The sequence below is a fragment of the Phacochoerus africanus genome, chromosome 12, assembly GCF_016906955.1.
Source record: "Phacochoerus africanus isolate WHEZ1 chromosome 12, ROS_Pafr_v1, whole genome shotgun sequence".
NCBI lineage: Eukaryota > Metazoa > Chordata > Mammalia > Artiodactyla > Suidae > Phacochoerus > Phacochoerus africanus.
The window spans coordinates 46,871,626-46,894,026 of NC_062555.1; the positions used below are offsets into that span (position 1 = coordinate 46,871,626).

Below are 22,401 nucleotides of genomic sequence, written 5' to 3' on the forward strand. Positions count from 1 at the left end.
ACCATCTGGGTCTTTTAAATAAGTCTGCACTGTCTTCGCAGGTGTTTATAAGCAAATGAAGGTCAAATCTAAGTGAAAGAGTATTCGTTATCTTCACGTCCTTTTCTATTTACTCCTTTTTCTCCCCCCCTTTTTAGGGCCACACTTATGTTGTATGGAAGTTCCTGAGCTGCAGCTGAGGTCTACGCCATAGCCACAGCCACACCAGATCTGAATTGCATCTGCGACCTAGACAACAGCTTGTGGCAATTCCGGATCCTTAATCCACTGGTCAGGGCCCGGGATCAAACTCACATCTTCATGGGCCCTGTGTTGGGCTCTTAACCCACTGAACCACAACAGGAACCCCTCGTATTTACTTTTTCTAAGACCGTTTTTTGCTATCTGCCTGGGGCATAATTGTAAAGGAGATCAAATATGACAGAAGAATCCTCTTCCTCCTTCCTTCCCTCTTGCCTGTCAGCATCCCAGGGCTCCAGTCCGGGAGGAAACCCTTCTGTAAACTCCTGAGAGCGTGTCCTTTCCCAGGCAACTTGCCCTTCAAAGAATACAAGGACGGGCAGCTCCGACAAATGGTGCCATTTCCAGGTGGAGGGCAGCACTCAGCCCTGTCCTGGGTCCCGTGCATCACGGTGTTTGGAACATTCTAGAAGCCTCTGCTCTGGGCCCATTGGCCGTCCCTGGCCACCCTCCTCTCCTCTCCCGACTGGCGGTGAAGACACCACTGGCTTCCCTGTTTTCTTGTCCCCAGCTTGCAGCCGGAGACGGGGTGTCCACTGCCTTTCCTCAGCCTGGTCTCCAGAAGGCTTCCCTCCCTCAGCATGTGAAGGCTGACACCCCAAGACCACAGACACCAGTTCAGAAAAGGCCCCAACGCCCCGCCCCCGACTCCCCAAGTCGATACCAAGGCCTCTGATTTCTCCCAAATCATGGGCGCCTCCCCCTCCTCCCCTGGGCTCTGGAGGGATGTTTAGAGGGTCCCACCAGCCAATGTGCTTACTGAAAACGGGGGAATCTGAGCTCCCGGGCTGAGGCGGGGATCCACTGAGGGGAGGTGGGGGCAGAGAGGGAAATTTGGGGCCAGATATGTGCAGACTGGGCCCCTGGGTTCCGCTCACTTGCAACCCCTTGGAAAATACCAAGGCTAGTTACACACTAGCCACTTGCCCACGTACCTGGTGGGGAACTCCATCGCAACTTCTGCGTGAGCGTCTAGATGCAGAGAATCTTGAAGGAGCAGTGGGAACTACTGCTGATTGGATGCTCAACCGCGCCCCGCCCTGAATCAGGCGTCCTCATATATGTGCGCATGCTCACTGTAGCCCGGTGAACTCCGGATGCTGTAGCCAATTAGCCAAGTGGAAACAGATCACCTGGGCAGGATGGGCCCTGCCCCAGCCTCTCGTTATTCCTTCTCGGGTCCAGCTGAACCCTGGTTCAGGGCACCTTGGTCACTTGAGACCTGATAACTCCCGCCTGAGGGAGGCAGAATTTCACCTCCCAGTCTAAGATCTGCATTTATTTAATCAGATCAGGGAGGGGCGATGAGGGTCAATGTTATTTAGGATTTTCCAGAAGCCAAAGACAATAACGTGCAGTGTTGGGCAGGAACAGAGGGACCCCCAGCAGACCAGCCAGGAACAATGAACAAGGGCTATTTGCATTCATTTTCCTTTTCTCTCTGAGCTGCTGAGTTTACTTGAAACCATCTGCCATCACCCAAATTGGCCTCCTCGCCCACACACGCTCTTGCTTCCTTAAAAGTCAGAGAGGAAAGGTTAAAAAAAAAAAAAGTAATAAAATGCAAAAATTAGTGCTTTGAGTTCAGGAAATCCCAACTCCTGAAACCAATGGGTTAATATGGGGGCCACTGATAAATCCCAGCTGTTTCAGCCGTTCCAGCTGGAGGCCATGGAATCGGGGCTGGAATGGGCCAAAGGATCATATCTTGTGCTGTTGAATTTTTGTTTCTGCTTCCCCGTGGGCGGATGCTAAACTTCCAACTCCTTGCCTCCGCTTGGAGGGGCTCGTGTCAAGTTACTTTCCAAAGAAAGCGAGAGAACATTTCGTGGGAAGGAGGTGTGGGGTGGAGAGAGTTGCCCCCAGTGTCATGAAGAACTAGTTTCCAGGATGGGCTGGGTGGCCCAGCCCAGGCTCCCAGGGATGGAGACCCAGCAGGGCAGCAGCTGGTCGCCCCGCCCACTCTGGGGAAGCCCCGCCCCTCCTCTGGAGCATCTGGAAATAGGCGGGGAACAGGTGTGCCACAGCCAGCTGCACGCTCTTGCCCCAGCCGGGTCCAAGAGCAAGCAAGACTGAGGAGGAGAAACCCGAGGAGCCTTCAAAGGTGCTGAGAACCATCCAGACTCTAGCGCCCGTCCTGTTACTAACTTAGCCTCCTGGGCCACAACCAGCACCGACGGTCCTAAGTTCTTTCAAGGAGGGGAAAACCCGAATGCCAGCCCAGCCTAAGCCCTCTCTGGGCCTCTGATTCCTCTTGGATGAAGAAGTTGGAACGCCACTATATATAAAACAGATAAACACAAAAGACCTTCTGTACAGCCCAGGGAACTATATTCACTATCTTGTAATAACCTATAATGAAAAAGAATCCAAAAGAGAATACATATATGTATATGTATAACTGAATCATTTTGCAGGATACCTGAAACAAACACAAGGTTGTTTTGTTGTTGTTGTTGTTGTTTTGTCTTTTTGCCTTTTCTAGGGCTGCTCCCTCAGTATATGGAGGTTCCCAGGCTAGGGGTCGAATCGGAGCTGTTGCCGCTGGCCTACGCCAGAGCCACAGCCACGCCAGATCTGAGCCACGTCTGTGACCCACACCACAGCTCACGGCAACGCCAAATCCTTAACCCACTGAGCAAGGCCAGGGATTGAACCCGCAACCTCATGGTTCCTAGTCAGATTCATTAACCACTGAGCCACAACAGGAACTCCAAGATTGTTAATCAACCATAGTTCAATTAAATAGAAAAGTTGGAGTGAATGATCTCCAAGGCCCCTTTCAGGTCCTCTTTCTAAGATTCTCCCAATCCTGCTGTGACCCATTGGACAAATAAGCAGCTTTCTACAGAAAGGCACTAACACATCCTCGATTTCCCTTGACTAGTATTCGGCTCACTAGTAGCCACAGAAACGAAGGACTTGGACACCAGCAAATAAACTCTGAACACTACCTGTAATGTGTGTCCAGAGACAAACCAATGTGTGTTCTGAACTGAGGGGATTTTGTTTGGACAATTTCTAAGCAATGCCTTGAAAATAACCACTCAGCCAAGACTCTGCAACTCTGCAAAACATTTACATCCATCATTTAGCTGTAAAAATTTCTAAGCAGTGCCCTGCAAATAATCACCATTTCAAATACTAAAAACAAAAAACAAAAAAAAAACCACCAAGGATTTCCTGTCACAGTGTAGCGGCAGCAAATCCCACTAGGAACCATGAGGTTGCAGGTTCGATCCCTGGCCTTGCTCAGTGGGTTAAGGATCTGGCATTGCCATGAGCTGTGGTGTAGGTCACAGAGGCGGCTCAGATCCTGCGTTGCTGTGACTGTGGTGTAGGCCAGCAGCTGTAGCTCCAGTTAGACCCCGAGCCTGGGAACCTCCTTATGCCATGGGTGCAGCTGTAAAAAGAAAAAACAAAAAACAAAAAAACACACAGAATTTCTCAAAAACCTGAGTTGGTTGCTCCAAGGCCATCAGTTAGCATGAAGGCCTAATGTACTTCACTGAGGGCTGTAAGACAGAGAAAGGGCCTGATCTGGGGCCACCCCACCCCCAAGTTAGGGTGGATGCATCCAGGTAATCAAACCCACCCCTTACTCCATCGCTGATTTAAAATACCGATGGGCCTGAGGATTATAACTGGGAGATGGTTCTCCTTCAGGAGAAGGCCAAGGATCCAAGGACTGGAAGAATGCTGATAAAATCATTATCCATTCATTTACTCAATGCCAGATCCTTAACTCCCTGAGCGAGGGCAGCAATGGAACACATACCCTCACAGACACTATGTCAGGTTCTTAACCCCCTGAGCCTCAATGCGAACTCCTATACAAACTCTTCTATTAAGATATTTTAGGAGCTCCTTTCATGGCTCGGTGGTTAACAAATCCGACTAGCATCCATGAGGACTCGGGTTCGATTCCTGGCCTTGCTCATTGTGTTAAGGATCCAGCGTTGCCGTGAGCTGTGGTGTAGGTCACAGACATGGCTTGGATCCCAAATTGCTGTGGCTGTGGCGTAGGCCAGCGGCTACAGCTCTGATTTGCCCCCTAGCCTGGGAACCTCCATGTGCCGCAGGTGCGGCCCTAAAAAGAAAAAAAAAAAAAAGATATTTGAAACATTTTTGAGTGGTATTTTTTCTTCTTTGTAACTAGAGGTGAGGAGGAAATTTTCACTCCTATCATGATGCAGCTGTCTTTTCACACCATCAGTAAGGTTTTCTGTGCCTTCTGCCAACACAAATCCAGTCGGGTTTGGTTGATTTTGCTGACGGCCCTCCGGCCTCCCACTCACCCACAGCATCCTGGGACATCCAGACACACCCTGGGAAAGCAGGGGTTGTGGAAAAGTGGTTTCCAGCTCTGCTCTGAATGCTTCTCAGATTCAGCGCTCCTCAGCAAAGGGACGTTTCCAGAAGTTCCAAACGGCTTACGGAAAGTTTTATTTTGTTTTTTAACAATTACCAAGGAAAAGAAAAATAAATCAGTCTGAGTGAAAGCAGAAATCCCTACTCTCTGACATACACGCAAACCAGTGAAATATAGGCACGTTCTTACAGGCGTGACAGACCAGCACCAGAGTCATTCAACGTCCAGAGTTGGCAGAATTGGCCTGGTGGAGGTTTTTCTTAGCTCTGCACAATCCCCCACGCCTGTTCCTCATTGAATAAACTTGTTCAAGAATTAAGGTCTTGAAATTAAAATATATAGATCCCGAGGGGCAACTTTCAAATTACCTAGGCAGAGTGTTACACAACTACTGGTTTTCAACAAGCCAAGCTTCGGCTGCTCGTGGCCAGCCCTCTGTGACTGGTGTGGCTCAGGCCCATTAATGGTGGGGCGCACCTGAGATGCCTTTAGCTGTTAATGCAACACCCCCAATTATTGTTAATGACCATTATGTATAGTCCGGGGACAACACAGGAAGGAGACTCTGCAGAAAACTTTATTAATCTATTATTGCAAAAGTTCAGGGTGTGAGTGTGTTTCAATTGGGATGATTCCCTACCTTCCCAGCCATAAAGGTTTCTCCCAAGTCATACCTGAAACACCAATTCTCATGGAAGCACCCATCAATTCAAAAACAGGTCTACAGAATAACTTAATATTTGCTTTGTGACATCCTAAAGACTAGCCATGTGCTGATGATATTTGGCTGCAGAATAACAGATCTGAGTTGGGGTCTGGAGGTAAGTTTTGGAAGAACTGGACTGGGTGGGCCGAGGCGGGGGTGTGCTAGATGAGGGAGTCCTTTTTTTTCTTTTTTCTTTTTATGGCTATGGAAGTTCCCAGGCTAAGGGCTGAATCGAAGCTGCAGCTGAGGGCACAGCCACAGCCACAGCACTGCCAGATCCAAGCCGTATCTGTGACCTACACCGCCACAATGCTGGATCCTTTCCCCACTGAGTGAGGCCAGGGATCGAACCTGCATCCTCATGGGTACCAGTCGGTTTCTTAGCCTGCTGAGCCACAGCAGGAACTCCGAGTGAGTTATTTCACTTTATTCCCAGACCTGGATGAAACCAGGCAGCTGAGGATGGAGCTGGGGCCTCACGTCAGCTCAGGGATGGACAGAGGTGGAGGTTCTCCAGAAGGGCCTCTAGGCTTCGGAGAGGAAGGTGTCAACAGCCCACCTTACTGCATGGCTCTGAGCCTGCCTTCCAGATAGGACAGACACAGAGAGGGCCTCTTCCTGAAACACTCTGGTCTGTGGGTGAAAGAGGCAGGGAGTTCCCATTGTGGCTTAGCGGTAATGAACCTGACTACGATCCAGAAGGAGGTGGGTTCAATCCCTGGCCCCACCCCGTGGGTTAAGGATCTGGCGTTGCTGTGATCTATGCTGTGAACATGGCTTGGATCTCCTGTTGCTGTGGCTGTGGTGTAGCCTGGCAGCGGCATCTCCGATTCAACCCCAAGCCTGGGAGCTTCCATAAGCAGCAAGTACAGCCCTAAAAATATAACAAGAAAAAAGAGAAAAAGAAGGGAAGGGAGGAATAAAGAAAGATGCAGCTTGCCCTGGATGCTAAACATCCACGTGCCACATAGACAAAGGACCTGGAGCAGAATGGAGCATCCTGAGAAGCAAGTCTCCAGATTTACATTTGAGGAAACTGCCCCTTGGAACATGGACTATTTCCCACATCCTGCTTTCCCCTAAGGTAATGGGACATTTGGATGCAAAGGGAGACAGAGAGGAAAACTGCTTGGCCTGATTTGCGGGAAAAGCTAAGAATATTACGGACAGTGCACGAAGGTGTCTGGGCTTCTAAGTGGACCAGCTAGATGAGACAACTGCTCAAAATGGGATTAAATATAATTTTTTTTTTTTGGCTGCACCCACAGCATATGGACGTTTCTGCGGGCAGGGTCTGAATTCGAGCCACAGCTGCAACAACACTGGATACTTTAACCCAATGTGCTGGGCCAGGGATAGAACCCGGACCTTTGCAGGGACCCGAGCCACTGCAGTCGGATTCTTAACCCACTATGCCACAGCAGGAACTCCCTGGGATGAAACATTTTTTTTAAGTTCAAAATGAATGCTAGATTTATTAAAAGCTGAATGAATTTATTAAAAGCTTTAGGAACACTGGGTTTTGTGGGGGTTTTTTTTGTTTGTTTGTTTTAAATGTTCTCACTGTAATAAGCAAGCATTCCTTTGCTCATATAGTCCACCAGAATCATGAAGGCCCTGTGGCCCGGCCACACCCACTGGGACCCTCTGGGGTGGCAGGAACAGCTTCCTTCTGCCCCAGGCCAGACCCAACAGCCAGTTCAGGAGGCCCAGGTAAGAAAGCGGTCCTTGGGGATTTCATTCCAAATGAGCCCTGCTGAACTCGGGTCAGTGCTGCCCAGGGAAGGCCGTCAGCTGGAGCCCAGGGCGAAGCTGGAGGCAGCGAGGACCCCACGTGCAGGGCCTGGGAAGAGGAGCCATGGTCAAGTGCTGTCCCTGCCCAGGCAGTGACCGCCTTCTGCGTTCCCCTGTCCCAGGCCCTGGAACTGATTAGCAGGACTGAGTGATTTACCCCTTGGACCACCTCCGTAGCAGGTGGGGTGGAGAAAGTCGGGGCTGAGACAAAGAAAAGCCTCCATTTTCGCTCCATGAAGGCAGCATTTAGGTGAAATGAGGACTTTTTTTTCTTTTTAAAGCCTTCTTTGAAATGAAAGCTGGGAGGGCCCAACTTCAGCCTTTTTGTTGGCCGCCTTTGTGCTCCCACCCCTACAATTAGGGGGAGGCCACGCTGCTTCCTGAAACCAGATCTGCAGTCCAGCCCTGAGCCCCCGGGCGGGACGCCTCTGCCACCGTGGCCTGGTCGCAGGGGCAGGACAGCCCACCGAGGCAGTGAAGGGGGGATGAGGTGCTGGCTCGGCCTCAACCCAGGAAGCCCGCATGGCTCTGCTCCTTCAGCCCGACGGCCCTGAGAGAGTGGTGCAGCCTGGGCTCCCTGGCCACATGCAACTGAGACAGTGCGAGGAAGAGCCATGGGAGGGGGCTCTTAATCCAGCCGGGGGAGGGATCAGGGCCATCAGCTACCCCGGGGTCCTGAACAGCAGCCGAGAGTCTGTCTTCTCTCTTACAATGGGATTCGTAAGTAACTTGGAGGGAAAATAACTGTTTGCAAATGTACGGATGGCCCGTCTTTCCCAGGCTTCGCCCTGACGGGTGTTGTAGGGGATGGTCAGATGTGATGGCTCCCAGCCAGCGCCAGCTCCCTGCCCTGTCCACTCAGTGGTGTCAGCTGCCACCCGCATCTTTAACACTGCCGGGAGGGACCCAAATGCTGACATCTGCTCCCAGGGTTTGGGCTTAAGTGCTTTCCCAGAGTCAACGGACTCTACCTGGAACGTCCTTTGGAAAATGCTTGATGTTTCTAGAGCAGGGCATTTGCTCATTTAGGAAAAAGTGAGGAAGAGAAAGTGGGAGCCTGGATCACCGCACCAGGTCTTCCATGCCCCAGGCTTCCCACTCTCAGCCTCCTCGTTCCCTCCACCCCTGCCTGTATGGCCTTGGTCCCTGGTGGCCCAGGTCCTACAGGGGGAAGCACAGCGGTGACCCAGCAATGGGATGATCTGACAGCTCCAGCTTTTGCTCCAAAGGAACCTAGTTCCGGGCTCTTAAAGGAACACACTTCGCTTTATGTTCTCCATAACAACCCAACGGCAGAAGAGCAGTAAAATGTTTTCAGGGTTTCACTTGAGGCCATGATGCTGGCATGCAACAGGATGCATTCAGTTCAGTTACTTAAAGGACGAGCAGGAGTTCCTGTTGTGGCTCAGCTGGTTAAGAATCCAACTAGTATCCCCGAGGATGCAGGTTCAATCCCTGGCCCTGCTCAGTGGGTAAAGGATCCAGTAGTCCTGAGCTGCAGCATAGGCTGTAGACATGGCTCAGATCCTGCATTGCTGTGGCTCTGGCGCAGGCCAGCGGCTACAGCTCCAATTCGACCCCTAGCCTGGGAACTTCCATATGCCACTGGTACAGCCCTAAAAAGAGGGAGAGCTTAACAAAGAAAAAGATGCAAAGTTTCTGGCAGACGCAGAGCAGAGGGCGGGAGGTTCGGGGAGGGGAAGGAAATAGGCACTGGGGGCCCCTCTCCTGCATCCATCCATTCTGCTCCCTGGTGGGACCCAATGGGGCCCTGACCTTGGAGGCCTGGTTTGATCATCATTTTTCAACTGTTCCTTGGGAGACAGAGGTAAGCGTGCCTTCAGAGGAACGGCTGAGCAGAAAAAACTGGACGCAGCCCCAGAGCCACAAGAAAAACTTAAGGAGCGTGTGTGCAGAGAGGTAGAAGCCGATGGCCCAGAGCCCCTCTCCGCCCCTGGGCTTATCTCCTTCCCAGGGACAGGACCTCACAGAGCAAAGAGCTCACGATGTGCCTACAGAGAGAGGGAAAACCCACTCTTCCATTCTTTTGGTTTTGTTTTTGTTTTTTGTTTCTGTCTTTTTAGGGCCACACGCATGGCCTATGGAAGTTCCCAGACTAGGGGTCAGATCAGAGGTGCAGCTGCTGGCCCCAGCCACAGCCATAGCATGCCAGATCCTTTAACCCACTGAGCGAGGACAGGGATAGAACCTGCAGTATCAGCTAATACTGGTCGGCTTCTTAACCCAGAGCCACACAGGAACTCCAAGCCACTCTTTCTAAGTCAAGTCATTTATCATGGACTGTCAATGGAGCTGCATCTCCCCTCGGGCTCCTTGGGCCCCTGCCATCTCTGTCCCGCCATGTGTGACTTCCGAGAGGGTCACAGCAGGGTCCCCTAGGTTGCATCACTTTCTCCATTGAGGGGCACCCTCCGCAGCTGCAATGGGAGCTGAGAATATGCACGTGGCCCCAGAACCTGGTCACGCTATTTTCTTCTCTCTGGGTCCCCAACCCCACGACCATACAGTATTATCCACTTGACATCCCTCAGAGTCCAGCTTGGATTTTCTAGAACTGACACGTTGACAGATTGTTTGAGATGTCAAGGACCAACCTGCAGCATTTTTTGCTCTTTTTTTCTCTTTTTACAGCTGCAACTGCAGCATCTGGAGGTTCCTGGGCCAAGGGGTGAGTTGGACCTGTAGCTCCTGGCCTACGTCACAGCCACAGCCACCCTGTTACATGGCAGCTTGTGGCAATGCTGGATCCTTAACCCACTGAGTGAGGCCAGGGATTGAACCTGCATCCTCCTGGACACTCTGTCAGGCTCTTAACTCGCTGAGCCACAGCAGCACCTCCTAACCTGCAGTGGTTTCACTTGCGTTTCCACTGGACTAGAAATTCGCCTCAGACGAAAACCCTTCAAATACAGCTCCTCGGGGTCCAGACCTGCAGCGTGCCGGGTGACCATCCAAGAACTTAACTTGCCACAGACCACCCTCTGGCCCAAATTACAGGAGTTCCACATATAGCATCCAAAGACCCCTTCCCACCCCCGCCGAAAGTCTCTCCCCATCACAGTTCTGGCTCAAGGTCCCACAGTGCATTTCCTAGGGCAGGTCCAGGTGCATCTCGGCGTTTCTTCTGGGAACAGCAACTCAAGTCAGGTTCCTCTTGTTCTGAAGACCAGACCTGTGAGGCAGAGAAAGAGCTCTGTGACCCCCACACTCAACACCAATGGGATAACAGGATAGGGAAGTGGCTGGTAACATCCTCCATCCAAAGCAGGGAGGAAAGAAAAGCTTTGTCGGCAATTGGTCCACAGCAATTTGGAAATCCAGCCAGGCACAGGTTTCCCTTTCCCTGATTTAGAGCCAAGTCCTGCTCTGGGGGTCGGGGTGGTGGGGAGGCTCCCAGCAGCTTTTCATCAGAAGCTTTTGGGGCAATTCCCTGAAAATTCTTAAAAGCCCTACTGTCTAACAGAAAGTCTATAAGGCCAGACTTGAGGATTCTTCCACGTCCTACAAGGTACATCCTTACATCGTTCTGAAGTCTGAAAAGAAGTCTGAGAGTCACACCTTGGGATGGTCATCCCGAGTGTGACCCTGGCTTTGTCTGTGTCCTGGGCCCATTTCTCACAGTGAGGCCTTTTGCTGGCAGACAATGGCAATGAGACGGGTTCAGGAGTTCCCATCGTGGTGCAGTGGTTAACAAATCCGACTAGGAGCCATGAGGTTGTGGGTTCAATCCCTGGCCTTGCTCAGTGGGTTAAGGATCTGGCATTGCTGTGAGCTGTGGTTCAGGTTGCAGACACGGTTCGGATCCCGCATTACTGTGCCTTGGTGTAGGCTGGCAGCTACAGCTCCAATTAGACCCCTAGCCTGGGAACCTCCATGTGCCGCAGGAAGCGGCCCTAGAAAAGGCAAAAAGACAAAACAAAACAAAAAGAGACAGGTTCATTATCAAACCCAGAAAACCCTTTATATTTCCTTAGTCCAGCCTTCCCTTTACTTCTTCACATAGCTTCTCAAAGACAGCTCGAAGAAGCCAGGGGTTGTGAGTTCAGTAGGTCTCCTTCCTTTTCTCCCTCTTTCCAAGGGTGACAATGCCTCCCAACTTCCTGTCCCGCCTCCACTAACATTTTCCTCACTGTCCTCCAAGTTGTCACCAAGTCTCTCTGAGGTCCCTCTAGCTTTTATTAACAATCTTTCAAGGTCCTCCCAACATTTGTCCCAAAGCCAAGATCATGTGTTAGTTTTTGCTTAGGGCAGCAGCCCACTTCCAGGTACCAAATTTTGCTCTGGTTAGCTATGGCGGTGTAACAAACCAAATGAAGTGGTTTAAAACAACAATCATTTTTTATTGCTTTTCAGTTTGGTGGATCCAAAACATGGATAGAGCCCACTGGGTGGTGCGATGAGGCCAGTGAGATGCTGACTTTGAAAGCTGCCACACTGAGCCAGGGCAGCTTCGTCAGAACATCTGCTGGGGCCTGGAGGCAGCCTTCCCAGGGGGACCCAAGGCCCCGGGAGATGTCAGAGTGCACCAGGGTGGGGACAGTCACTGTCCCTGACTCTAATCGACCCTGGTGCAGGCAGCCTGTGGGGGGTGTCCACCGAGACCCACCCCCAACACCCAGGGCAGCACACGCCACTCCCACTCACACAGCGACTCTGTCTACCCTAGAAGGGACAAGGATAGACCCAAGCAAGACCTTCTGGAATCTTAGCCCTTGAAGAGCTAGATCCAAAGCCCTAGACGCCTCCTCTCTAGGACAGCTATTCCTGGGGTATGTTCATCTATAACCTCGTGTCCTCGTGTGTCCGTCCCATACAGCACCAGTCAACGTTTAATTCAGAACTCAGAACCTACATATGGATTTATGTCAATTTTTTTTTTGCCTTTTTTTAGGGCTGTACCTGTGGCATTTGGAGGTTCCCAGGCTAGGGGTCTAATCGGAGCTACAGCTGCCGGCCTACGCCACAGTCACAGTAATGCCAGATCCGAGCCGAATCTGTGACCTACACCACAGCTCACAGCAACACCGGATCCTTAACCCACTGAGCAAGGCCAGGGGTTGAACCCGCAACCTCACGGTTTCTAGTTGGATTCATTTCAACTAGAAATGAATGTGCCACGATGGGAACTCCTATGCTGACTTTTTTTTTTTAACGTCAGATATTGACATTTAGAAATAAAGAATTTCCCGGAGTTCCCATGTGGCTCAGCTGGTTAAGAACCCGTCTAGTAGCCATGAGGATGTGGGTTCGTTCCCTGGAGTGGCTCAGTGAGTTAAGGATCTGCTGTTGCTGCAAGCTGCCATATAGATCACAGATGTGGCTCAGATCTGGCTATGGCATAGGGCAGCAGCTGCAGCTCCAATTTGACCCTGAGTCCAGGAAATTCCATATGCTGTGAGTACATCCCTAAAAAGAAAAAAAAAAGAGAGAGAGAAATTCCACCCACCACCACCAGCCTGTATTCACACTTAAAAGATGAGGCACAACAACTGAGGGAATGAAAGTGAGTGTTGGCCTCAAACATCAGACTGGCCTGTGGTCCAGTTCTGGCTACTTCTCCCAGGGCTGGGTGACGTTGGGTAGTGATGTCACTGCTTTGGCCTCAGTTTCTACATCTGCAAAATGAGACCTAGGCTGGACCATCTCTTAGGTGCCCTCCAGGCTCAAGTCCAATGGTCTCCCACCAGGGGCACTGGCTCCAGCGCCTCCTCTGTTGGGCAAGGGAACTGCTCCATCATCCTCCCTCAAGAAAACTCAGTGAGTTTCTTTTTTTCTTTTTTCCACCATGGCTGCACCCATGGCATATGGAAGTTCCCAGGCCAGGGACTGAACCCAAGCTGGAGCTGCAACTTACAGCACAGCTGCAGCAAGGCCGGATCCTTAATTCATTGGCTGGGCCTGGGATTGAACCCACGCCTCCACCTAGATAAGCTGGATCGTTAACCCACCATGCCCCAGAGGGAACTCTACCTCGGTGGGTTTTGAGGTTCCCTGTGGCAACCTGTCATCCCTAAAGGCTGCCTGCTCTGGCAGCAAGCAGCACAGGGAGACAAGCTGGGGATCCTGGAGGGGTGGTATCTAGTTGGGAGAAATTTCTTGCCAACTGGCTGTGGCCAGCCCACAGCATCAAGAGCTTCAGAAAAGCAAGGCCTGCTGAGTTAGAATATGGAGATATCGGCTGGGCAAATGCCAGAGAGTGGACCCTGGCCTTGAGAGCCACAAAGTGGGGTATTCAGGTACAGCACAGACTCCAGGCATCCATCTCTAGGAGCAGACTGGCCATTTGGCACAGAGATGCGAGCCTGGGTCCTGCCAAAACGCAGCACCTAAATCATGGTGTGGCCCGAAAGGGGGCCATCCCTGCAGAAAGAGACCGGGGCGGTGGGGCGGGGGGGCTGCCCTGGTTCCAAGTCTTAGTCCATTTCCCTGCAGACAGTCTGCACGGATCTTGTTATCGGTTTCCAGCTCCATGCTCACGTCTCCAAAATTGCGTTCACTGATCTCCAGCAACGCTCTAACCACTGTGCAGAACATCTGGCCTGCAGCTGCCTCCGCCCGATAGAGATTTTTGCCATAGTTGAGGGATGATTCCCCAGCACAGCACATGCAGTACTGAAGGGGCTGTGTTCTGCTAGTCAGGAGGATCTGGGGGAACTGGAGATTTCCTGGGCTTTAAGGTTGTGGTGGGATATGCTTCTAATGGGAGGTATTGCCTGTTTTCGGTGCATAAGTTATCAACTGGAAACATTTGTTTATAAACCTCAGCAAGAAGAACTTTGTATAAAAGGACCCTCCCATGGCCCCCACAAAAAAACCTAACAACTGTGCTGGAAAAGGTCACGAAGCAAATTTCTGGAATGTTCTAAGTGGGAACTAGTTCTTTTTTTGTTTTTTGGCCCCACCCTCAGCATGCAGGAGTTCTGGGGCCAGGGATTGAACAAATGCTGCAGTGACAACGCCAGATCCTGAACCTGCTGAGTCCCAAGGGAACTCCTGGAATGTTCTAGAGCGGAGTCATCTGGTAACAGTGAAATTACCTACAGGTGACCGAGCCTCCTTGGCTAGGAAACAAAAGCAGGTCTCTTGTGCTAAAGGATTTTAAAAGCTACACAGAGAGAAGGGAAGTTGGTTTTGACATATTCTTCGTTAGCGTCTTAGCACATCCCAGTGGCTGTTAAGCTAAAAGCCCCAAAAGGTCTGGACAAGGAGCAAATACCTGCCAGGAGCAGAGTGCTTTCCAGAGCATGTCCCCTATGAGATTTCCTCTGAGACTTGCCCAAGGCGTCCAGGGGGCGGAGGTGAGGCTCCCAATCAGCACCTCCAGGTGGCCCAGGCTTTCTGGAGCTGCCTCTTCCCAGGTGTCAGACCTGCATCGCGGCCTGAAGGTGCTCCCAGCCTCCTGGTCATCCCTTGCCCCTTCACACTCACAGCTTTCCCCTAGGGAGCCTTCCGACTCCCTCTGGCCTTTGCTTCCCAGAGAACCTGGCCCAGGAGCGGGTTTGGGGTCCCTTCTGCGTTCTGTCTGTAGCAGCGGGGGTTCAGGGACAGGCCTGTCAGAAGCAGCTCAGCAGGGCTCAGTCTGACCTGCTCTTTCTGAGGGGCCTATTAGGCAGCTGGATCAGCTCCTAATCACCCTCTGGCCCTGGGGGGTGGAGGGTGAGGAGGGGGTGAAGGGGGAGGGAGGAGGGGTGGGGAGGGGGAGGGAGGGGGGTGAGGAGGGGTAAGGAGTGGGAGGGGGAATGGAGGGGGAGGGGGAGGAGGGGGTAAGGAGAGGGGAGGGGAGAACGCTGCCTTCCCACTGTCTTGGCTGTCACCTCAGAATGAACAATGGCTGACAACCACTGGGCATGTAGCACAAGTGCCTGGTGCGGTGCTGAGCGCGCTATGACCATTCTTATATCCAATCTTCATAAAAACCCCACTGAGCAAACAAGGACCTGGACTCAGGGTCCCCGGGAAAGTGTCACACAGCAAAGCCGCAGGGCAGGGGCCAGTGAGCTGTCCGGCGTCAGGATATCTCTGAAGACCCCGGCATCAACCCTGGGCTCCGCAGTACAGGCATCTGCAGGGGCGGGTCTGATCGCTAAGGTGCCCCTTTTCAGTAACAGGCCTGGCACGCCAGCCACAGGAGGGAGCTGGAGGAGGGAGCAGGGCCTGGCCCCCTGACAGTCCCATCCCCTCCAGCCTGGTGAGAAGAGACCCCACCCCACTACTCTGCTTCCCAGGCACTGGGCAGCCACACCTTCTCCTATTGCAATAATAATAATAATAAATAACGTTTTCTTCTCTTTTGAGTGCCATAGGCACCCACTCTGGGCGCCACTGGCCCCGGAAGCCACTGGGAAACTCGTAGGCTGGAGCCCGAGCGCTTCAGCGGCGCCATCCTCCGCCGGAAGAAAGCTGGCTTGTTCCAGAAGCACAAAGGCTGGGCGCTGGGCGGGCGACGGGCCGTGAATGCTAATGGGCCGGGCGCTGGGAGCCTCCGGAGGGAGGGAGGGAGGCCCTGGACCGGATGCCCCCAGCGGCGGGACCACCCCACCCCCCACCCCCCACCCCATCAAGCCGGCGCGGGGGCGCCTGTGCCCGTCACGTGGGGACCTAGGCGAGCATCTGCTGCAGGCGGCGCGACGTCTAAACATCCGCGCAAACTTGGACCAACAGGTCCTGCCGAAATGTGCTAACCATCTGCTTTCCCTTAGCCGGTTTTTGAGCAAATTGTGTTTATTATGTTAATTTATTTGACTGTCAACAACACGGAATGACACAGTTGCTGCTAAACAACATCATTATCTATCTCATTCTGGCATATCACCAGGCATTTTTTTTTTTGTCAATGCAACAGGAAGAAATACATATTGAAATGCTGTTGATCTATTTTAAAATTGAGTCCAGGTGGGCTAAGCCTCTGGACCACTCACCGGGTTTACTCTGGGGGAGGCAGCTTCTAGCAGAGGCCCAGAGCTCAAGTGCTTGGCCAGACACCTTCTCAGAAGCTGCTGGGTTGAGGATGGGGCATTGCACGCCTCTGATTTTTCTTGCCAAAACCTCCCTCCGAAAATGCTCCCATTTTCCAGACGGTCAAGAAGGGGGACAAGGAGGAGTCCTGAATGGAGGAGCAGGCTGGCCATGCGACAGACCTCGTGCTTACCTGACAACCACCCTACACAGCCAGGCAGGGGTTGGATCTCAGAGTCATTAAGATCATCTGCCCTTCCCCCCTTTTGCGGAGACCAATAAAGGCCATACCTCAGAGACAGAGCCAAGAAGAGGGGTGTTGGGTGGGAGACTGGAGGGAGCGAGAGAGAGCAAGAAGAGGCATCTCAAAATGTTCCCTGCCGGAAATGAACTGGTCCCCCAAGCAGAGCTCATGCCGGGGCCTGAAGAAGCTGAACGCAGCATCCTGCTGACGCCAGTGGTTCTCCAATTAGGTAATAAGCAACAGGAGGCAAATGCTGTTTCCTGGGAGGAAAACAGTGTAGGGCTTCAGACAGAGACCTGGGCCTCCTGCTGCTGCCGCTGCAGAGGAGAAACAGGGTTTCTTTCATTCAGCTCATGGGCCAGCAAGAGACTTGGTCTGCACACCCCCGATCCAGGGCCTGCTGGTAACAGCTGGTGGGCCAGCCTCCTTGCAGTTCAGAGGGGAGCTTTGCCCACTGACCCTAGGAAGTGGAGAGGGTCCCAGGTGGGATTGTTACGGCACAAATGACCCGCCTGATGGAGTGATTGGGTAGCCAGGTGGCTTCTGGGTGTCCTCGCAAATATTTGGTTTCAGGGAACAGGGTCCCGTTACACAGCTCAATAGCTGGAGGCTCAAAGGGCTGCAGCAGTAAGCCTTGTCCCCTTCTTGTCCCCCAGCCGTCAGCAGACAGCCCATAAAAAATGCGGGGCTCGTGTTCACACAGGGGGCTGTTGGTTTTATGGGCTGGGGGAAGGGAGGCTGCCCTGGAGTCTCAATTAAACAGGTCTCAGCTGCCAGGGACACAGCAATCATGGAGGGACACCTGGGTCCAGGGGGGCCTACAGGGACTTGATGTTCCGTGGGGGTGCCCTACTCACCCATGACATGTGCACATTGTCCCTCTCCTGCCTCCCAGAGCCACCAGCTCCCCACCTCCTAGTCCCACCACACAGACGGCCCCTGCCCTTGAAACATGGCCAGCAGTGCTGGGTCCTGCCCTCCTGGACCTCGGGCTGGGCCTCCTCTTTGCTTTCCTCCCTGGGTAGAAGCACACATACCCTTGGGAAAAGGTTACTGGTTCACTCTCAGACAGGTGCCTGAATTATATCTCTTCAAGGGCATTTTCCATTCAGTTGAGGGCCCAGCCTTCAATCCCAGGAATAGGTCTCTTACCATGGAATGTCCTAATGGATGGCATGAAAGGGGAGCCTCCTGTCCCCTATACTCTAAGCTCTTTTAGGGGAAAGGAGGACTTCAACCCGAGGTGGGGACTCCTCTGTGAGCCTGACTCTATTCTGGGCCCCCTTGATCTCTAAAGGCAGCTTGTTTAGCATCTTGGAGAAGGATACGAGGAAAGGCTTGGAGGATGCTGAGCACCAGGTGGCGCTATTGCCCAGGACCGTCTAGTTGCCCTCAGAGGGGCGGTGGCGGCGGGGGAGGGGGCCTGGAGCAGCTGGAACTGCACTGGTTAAGAGGGGGTGCAGCCGTGGTGCGGGGGCGCTTCTAGTCGCGAGTTCCTAACTCAGCGGTAACTGGAGGGCGGAGCTTAAAGAATGAGTCGCAAATTCTTCCCCAATCCCTGTCATAAAGCCCTGTGACTCTGATTCCCGGGGTGGGGTGATGGGCTGGGGCCGGACCAAGGACAGACTTCTATTGTGGTCCTTGGGGGTGGGGCAGGACACTGCTCTTTTCAGGTTCAAGCAGAAGGGTCCCAGGAGGTTAACTGGGCACTGTACGTGCGCTCTTTCCAGGAGCGTAAACCCAGCTCCAGAGGCGCCCGGTCCGCGGCTCCCAGGGCGGATCCGAGCGGGTCGCGCGGCGCATCCCCGGGGCGGAGCTGCCCGCGCAGCTGCGCTCCCACCCCCGCCCCCTGGTCTGGAAAAAGCAAAAGCATCTCTAGGTGCTGTGCTTTCTTCACGTAGTGATTACCACGTGTCAGAGAGAAACTGCTGCTTTTTGTATAACCACAGACCACTTCGGAGAACAGGACTGGGGATCAAAAAGGAAAACTACTTCAAAACAAAATGCTGCAGGCTGCCTTTTTCCTCCTCCCTTTCTTTCTCTCTCTTTTTTTTTCCGGGGCGGGGGTGGGGGTGGGAGGAAGGATTAAAAAAACAAACAAAAAAGTAAGTCCGCATCTTCTCACAACTGCAGCTGATTTCCTGTGTAAACGAAAACCATGTGATATTCCATAAATGCTTCCAGCTTTAAATGACAGGAAATGAAAACCATCACGAAAAAGGACAGCTTCGGAATAAATCCCCAGTGCAGATATCATTACGGCGACATATCAGGGGGACGGTCGTCGGGCCGCCTGCACATCCCCGCAGGTCATTAGAGGGGCTGCTAAAGGGGGCCGGGCGCCGGGGGCAGCTCCCCCCGAAGTGTTCCTTCTGCGGGAGAAATGGGGCGGCGGCGATCACACCCCGGCGCAGCGCCCGGCAACTGGGCTTTCAATTAGGGACCGAGCTGGGAAAAGCAGTCTTTTCTTTCCGCACGCCTCGCCGGGGTCAGGTCACGACCCCTCCACCGTGTTCAATCGGCAGTGCCATCCATATGCATGAAGGCTAATTAACTCTGAAAGGCCCGGCTGGCGGGGCCCTCCCTGCCGCGCAGGGGTGGGGTGGGATGGCGCCCCCCCCAACACTCACCCCCACCCCGTCCTCTCCCGGGAGGCCCAACCTCTGCAGCTGCTCCCGCGCCGGCCGAGTGCACACGTGTGCGCACGGAGCGCGCGACTCCGCCGCGCGGGGACTGGCTGGGCCAGGGAATTAGACGCGTCATTTGTCGCCAGCCTAGCAACACGTGCTGATTTATCCTGATGGCTCCCGCCTGGCCCCAGCGCCCACCGCGGGCCCAAAGTAGGAAAGGGATGCTTTTCAGGTTCAGGGACCAGGACTCTAGCCCCAACCCTCGCTGCCTGTGGGAAGGAGCCTGGGTGAGTCACGCCAGCTCTCTGGGTTCCCTGCCTTTGCTCAGCTCTCACGTGAGGTTGTTGGGCTGGAAAATCAGTCAAGTACCAAAGATAAATCCCGAGAGATCTATGCAGCTGCCACGTTTTCCCCAGCTCAGAGTATTTTTCGGTTTCCCAGTTCATGACAAGCCAGGAGGTGCCTCGGTTTCCACGGGGTGGAATCTGGGGTGACCTTTTCTATTTCTTTCTGTATCAGTTGCAACATTTTGGCTTCAGAGTTTTCAAAAAGACCTTGAACTAGCAAACTAGAGAAAATTTATTTTACTGTTTGCTTGTGGACCCACAACCTAGGACGCGCCAAGCTCAGTTCCCACTTTCTCCTTCACTCACCTTCTCTTTATTTTTGCTGCTTTGATTTTGTTAGCCCACTGGCTTCCTCTAGGCCTGTTTCACAGTCTACCTGGCACAGGAGACGGACGGTCCCATTCAACAGATGGGCTCAGGGCAGCCGGAGTGAGCTGCAGGGCCTTGTTTCAGACACAAAGTCTCAGATTGGCCCAGCTTGGGTCACGTGCCAGATCCTGGTCCAATCAACTTCAAGGAGTCAGTCACATGATACAAACATGGCTGCCACGAGCCCACCCCTGTGGATAGGGGAGAATGAAGGGGTGGGGGGGACCAGATGTGCAAAAGGTTGTCTTCTGTGCTAAATCAAAGCATGCTTTCGACCAGATCACCTTATAATAAAGAAGAGGAGGGGCAGGAGTCCTTATACAGATTTCAGGGGTACCAGGAAAAACATGCCTGCCTTTCTTCAGCATCAAGCAGAAAGTTAGGCAAGAAGTCACAGGCCCCACCAAGATTGTAGAGGAGGAGAAGCTGACTTTCTTAGAGGGACTTATGTGGCCTGGGCCTGAGGAAGGGTGGGGACTGCCAGGAGGAGAGGTGACACAGTGCCTCCTGGTCTGATCAGACCTCCTCTCAGATCAGACCACCTGAGGGCAGATCAGGTTGGGAAGTGAAACACTCAGAGCCCTTGGTCATAAAAAATAAAACCTACCTTGACTAGTTCAGCAGAAAATGGATTCATTATGTGTATTAGTCAGGACTGGCTAACCTTATCACAGCACCCAAATCAAAGTGGCTTAATATAATAAGAGGCTTATTTGGAGACACAGTCCTATCAGGGGAGATTCAAGGGCTCAAGCTGCTTTTTTCTAGTGGCTCCACCATTGTCTAGGGACCTTGTGTCTTCCATGGGATGGATTTTCTACTTCCTTCTGGGAGGTAAGAGCACAGAGAATGGCTCTGGGGGTTTTAGGGACCAGGCATGGAAGTGCATCACTTCTGTCCATGTTCCATTAGTTAGAAGGCAGCAGTCATGTGGCCACACACAAAAGCAAGGAAGGCTGGGAAAGGCAGTCTAGCTCTGTGGGTACCCAAGGGTGGAGAGAAAATGGGTCTGGTGAGCTTCTAGGCTTTCTCTTAGATGATGTTAGAACATACAGAGTCACCGACAGATGGGAGGAAGAGCTGGGACTGAACTTCCAAGAGCATTCCCAAAGCCCAGCCTCAGACTCCAGGAATAGAGCGGGTGGCCTCTGCATGAGGCACCCAGTGCCCCATACCTGCTTGGTCGCACATGCCACCTCTGCTTGCACTAATGAAACTTCCGGTCCCATTGACCTTGCAATGTCTGGGAAACAGCTGCCACCACTGAAAGCCGGATGTCTCTGCCATGGACGAAAACACTTTTAAGGAAGTGGGGAGGTACTAGCAGACTGCTCCCCTCCTCTTCCCTCTTCCTTCCTCCAACCCCCCCCTCCCCCTTAGGTTATTTACTTCCAAATTCAGGTCTTGCTTGGGAGCATTTGGAGGGTCAAGACTTTCTCCTTCCTTCAGGGAAGGCTGGGAATTCAAGTTCTGACTTTTATTCCGAGAAGGCAGGACTTGTTGTGAGCTTTTCCTGTAAGAAGGAGATAGAGAGTCACAAGCCAGACAGATTTCCACCACTGGGGGGGGGGGGTAGGGAGTGGGGAGGGGACCCTTCTGGCACTTGCAGCTCTGGCTGGACTTAGATGACATGGTGTTGGGACAGAATTAGGCATTATTTTCAAGCAGTTCCAAAATCAGAAAGGCCAAGAGGCAGAGACATTGGCTCGTGGGGTTGGGAGGAATATTAGAAGCTATCTGTCCTTTAACTTAATGCTGAATCCCTCTCCCCAAATTGCTCTGTGACCACTCAGCCCCACTGAAACAGTCATAGTGATGGGTGACTCAGTACTGCCCTCCAGGCCAGCCATTTGGATTGCTTTTTCATTTCTGGAAGGTTGTGTTTGTTTGCTTCTTTTACGGCCACACCTGCAGCATATGGGAGTTCCCAGGCTAGGGGTCAAGTCAGAGCTGCAGCTGAGAACTAAGCCACAGCCACAGCAAAACCGGATCTGAGCTACAACCTACACCACAGCTTGTGGCAACTCCAGATCCCACTGATTGAGACCAGGGATCAAACCCACATCATCATGGATGCTAGTTGGATTCATTACCACTGAGTCTTGATGGGAATTCCTAGAAGTTTGTTTTTTTTTCTTTTTTTTCCTTTTTTAGGGCCTCACCTGTGGCATATGGGGGTTTCCGGGCTAGAGGCCCGAATCGGAGCTATAGCCGCCAGCCTTTGCTACAGCCACAGCCACTCCAGATCCGAGCTGCATCTGCGACCTACACCACAGCTCAGGGCATTGCTGGATCTTTAACACACTGAGCGAGGTCAGGGATCGAACCCGCCTCCCCATGGATACTAGCTGGGTTCGTTTCCACTGAGCCTTGACGGGAATTCCAGTTCTTTTGCAGGTGAAGCAGAAATCTGATTTCCAGTTCTGGCTGCAGTTCTGCCCTGTGAAGACACATGGAATAAATCTTCCCCGTGTGCATGTGGCAACTTTTGTGCTCCAACTTCCTGTCCTTTATTTTTTTTAAACTCTTCTCCAGGCTGAACAGCCCTCCTGTCTCCACTTTGTTCTCACTAGGCTCAAGAGAGACTGGTGGGCAGAAGGTCACAGGACATAGACCCATAAGCGGTGTTGTAAATGTCACTACTTCTTACAGTTGTCTCGGGGGGGGGGGCATAAATATTCCAGGTTCTTTTTTTTTTTTGGTTTTTGTTTGTTTTTTTGTTT

The 22,401-nt window shown here is 52.5% G+C and overlaps 1 long non-coding RNA gene across 1 annotated transcript; it reads right to left on the minus strand.

Moving 5' to 3' along the window:
• Positions 1-20,535: 20,535 nt before the first annotated feature.
• Positions 20,536-21,872, minus strand: LOC125112371 (uncharacterized). Its single transcript, XR_007131131.1, has 3 exons — positions 21,841-21,872; positions 21,068-21,191; positions 20,536-20,958 (listed from the first exon to the last, which is right to left on the minus strand). It is a non-coding gene; the product is annotated as an uncharacterized LOC125112371 (long non-coding RNA).
• Positions 21,873-22,401: the final 529 nt, after the last annotated feature.